Source organism: Tenebrio molitor, chromosome 8 (assembly GCF_963966145.1).
Source record: "Tenebrio molitor chromosome 8, icTenMoli1.1, whole genome shotgun sequence".
In the NCBI taxonomy this organism is placed as follows: domain Eukaryota; kingdom Metazoa; phylum Arthropoda; class Insecta; order Coleoptera; family Tenebrionidae; genus Tenebrio; species Tenebrio molitor.
This window is the reverse complement of record NC_091053.1, coordinates 13434391-13438182: the sequence shown is the minus strand read 5'-3', so window position 1 is coordinate 13438182 and position 3792 is coordinate 13434391.

Genomic DNA, 3792 nt, shown 5'->3' with positions numbered 1-3792 from the left:
CCCGTGAGAGAATCCAACACCTCTACAATCGTTGTTAGAATTGTTTTTTCGTAACAACCCTTTTCTTAAATCAATTGGATTATGTCTTATCACCAGCTCAGTGCATCAAGTTCCCGGAGCAGTTTCCCTCCTCGCCACCATCCATAAAATTAATAATGCAAATGGTCCCACCGAAGCGGCGAGTTTCCAAGACTTGGTTCTCCTTCCGCAACAAGAAACAATGTTGGCTGCACTGTGCAATTACCTGACTTTGCCAATAATTGCTCACTCGGAACTTTTTCACGGGGCAACTTTTCATAATAAAATTTCTGGTATTATACGTAAAGACCGCTCGTTAAAACTTAATGACAAAAATAAGGCCCCGCCGACAAACAACTTCTAGTTGGGGGAAATTTACCAAACGGTGTGAACAAACTTGCGCTAATTAACTCTGAGTAGTTATTGGCTCTGGAAATTTTTACCATTCCGGCTAATTGCCAAACTTGCGCTTGCCGAGTAATTACACTGACAATTGGGGCAATTGCACTTTGACAAGTCGTTCAAGCGGAGACAGATTCTCCCGCTCACGACGATTCCCATTAACTATCAAAATGAAACGTCGTCACTATTTTTTCTTGCAATAACTGCTGCTGCATTCAACAACACATTTTTCAATTCTGTACACTTCAAAAAATATACAGAAAAAGACGGGTGCTCAGAGCAGAGCCTTGCAGCACACCCGTAACATTTGTTTGCGCAGATAAGAATACTCTGCAACAATTCTATAGAACAAAGCGGATCGCCACTGATCTCTGAGACTGGATTTTATCCAGATTTTCAAGTAAGAAGAGCTTACGTGTTTTGAAAATGCGCATTAAATTGTTTAACTGTTCTTGATGTTGCAGTAATAGAATGTATATTGCGTTTCTTCGTTGAACTGGGAGTGATATTGCTCTCTTGACTACAGAACTAATAATCTCCGAGCCTCCTCGCTTTATTGCAGTTAAGAACTAAGGAAGTACTATTATCCGGGGAATTTCTTGGGGATATAGCTTGTTAACCATAAATGCTTATCCTTGTAGAAGTAAATATTTTTATGAAATATTAGATTTTTCACTGCCGACGGACGAATGAGAGGTCAAACTTTTTCAGCTTTCCTTCATATTGCTCCTTTTACATTTTACGACTGCCGCAATAATTCCCATTTGTTTCCTCTAATATTACTACTTAATGCATTCTTAGAAAATAAAAGTTTGCGAAAATGGCGGAGGCGCCGGGATATTTACTCGACATACCTTGGTGGCCATATTTTCTCTACTGTTTGACCTAGATGCAATCCGAGAACTGTGTTTTGTACATTTTATCACTGGATGGCGCTATCTTTAACACTGATTGAGCAATTTGCAATCAAATATGGTGGAGGCGCCGGGATTTCTTTGTGAATCAACCAATAATAATATCTCTCTTGCGATTTGAGGTAGATGCAATCTGAAAAACACATTTGATTGATTCGAGCCTAGCAAATTGATTGCGGTAAACTACATAGCTCTTTCTCTGGCACTAAGTGAGAACAGTGCATTTGTGTGATTTATGAAAAATAACGCTGTCTCTACAATGACTTGAGTTATTTGCAATCTAAAAATTGAAATTTGTAGATTTAGTTGTGACAGTTCGACTACCGAAAACCGCACGATTGTATCTGGAAAACCAGATGAGAAAATTGCATTTATGTAATTTGCAAAAATAATGGAGGCGCCAGAAATTTTTTCAACATGAGTAACGATAGCTCCCTTACAATTGGAGTTATATTCTAACTGACACCTGTCCCTTGTAGATTTAATTATGACGAATCGAAAACAGAAAACCGCACTGCTCTATTTTTAACACCCATTGAGAAATATCCATTTAAATAAATTTGCAAAAATGGTGGGTGCGCCGGGAATTATTTTCGATCAAATAACAATTTGAACTAGAAGCAATTTGAAGACTGTATTTTATAGATCTATATATGGCGAATCAAATCCAGGATATTATATGGTTCTGTCTTTAACACTTTTAATTGAAATAATTTTCAAAATTGGTAGAGCACTTGGGACGTTCTTTAATAAAAATGACTATATCTCGCTTATGACTTGGAGTAAATGCAATATGAAAAATGGATTTTGTAGACTGGATTATGGTGAATCTAGTGCAAGAAACTGCAAGGCTCAATCTCTAAGACCAGTTGAAAAAATTATAATTATGTGGGTTGCAAAAGTGGTGGAAACAACAAAAATTGGTTCAGTGAAAATAATTATTTCTCCCTTATGGTTAAACCTAAAAACAATCTGAAAAATGTATTTTATAGATTTCATTGTGACGATTCGAATGCAAAAAGTCCCATAGTCGTATGTCCAATAGCAACTAAGAAAACATATGTACTCGTATTTATCATTGGGGAAATGGTGGATGCGCCGGGAAATTTACTCAACATACGTTGCTAACCATATTTTCTCTGCTACTCAAGCTAGATGCAATTCGAGAACTATGTCTTGCACATTTAATTATGACGGATCGAATACAGCAAACTGGATGGCGGTATCTTTAACACTGATTGAGCAATTGGCAATCAAATATGGTGGGGGCGCCGGGATTTCTTTCTAAATCAACCATTAATATCTCTCTTACGATCTGAGCCAGATGCAACCTGAAAAACATTTTTAATAGATTCGAGTGTAACGAATTGATTGCAATAAACCGCATAGGTCTTTCTCTGACACTAACTGAGAAACGTGCATTTGTGTGATTTAGGAGAAATAGGGATATCTCTATAACAATTCGAGCTAGATGCGATCTGAAAATTGCGTTTTGTAGATTTAGTTGTGACAGATCGACAGTCAAAAACCGCATGATTGTATCTGGAAGACAAGTTGAGAAAATTGCATATATGTAAATTACAAAAATAATAGAAGCGCCGGACATTTTTTCAACAAGATTATCAACATCTCCCTTACAATTGGAGTTATATCCTTGCTGAGACCTGGCCCTTGTAGATTTAATTATGACGAATCGAAAGCTGAAAACCGCACTGCTCTATTTTAAACACCCATTGAGAAATATCCATTTAAATAAATTGCAAAAATGGTGGATGCGCCGGGAATGATTTTCGATCACATAAGATATCTCCCTTATTATTTGAACTAGATGAAACCTGAAAACTGTGTTTTATAGATCTACATATGTCTAATCGAATCCAGGAAAGCGTATCTTTAACATCAGTTGAGAACTTTTAATTGAAATAATTTTCAAAATTGGTAGAGCACTTGAGAAGTTCTTTGATAAAAATTACTATATCTCGCTTATTCTTTGGACTGTATGCAATATGAAAAGTGTATTTTGTAGATTTATTCATGGTGAAAATAGCGAAAGAAACTGCATGGCTCTATCTCTAAGACCTGTTTAGAAAATTGTAATTATGTGGGTTGCAAAAGTGGTGGAAGCAACAAAAATTGGTTCAATGAAAATAATTATTTCTCCCTTATGGTTAGAGCTAAAAACAATCTGAAAAATGTATTTTCTAGATTTCATTGTGACGATTCGAATGCAAAAAGTCGCATAGTTGTATGTTCAATAGCAACTGAGAAAACATATGCTAATAGGATTTGCAAAAATGGTGGATGCGCCGGGAATTTCTTCCATATTTCTTTTACACTTTGAGTTAGATTTAAAATGAAAACAGAATTATATAGATTTGAATGTGACGGATTAAATCTCTAATATTGGTGAAGAGAAATTGGATTATTATTTATTGCAAATATGGTGAAGCGCCAAGAA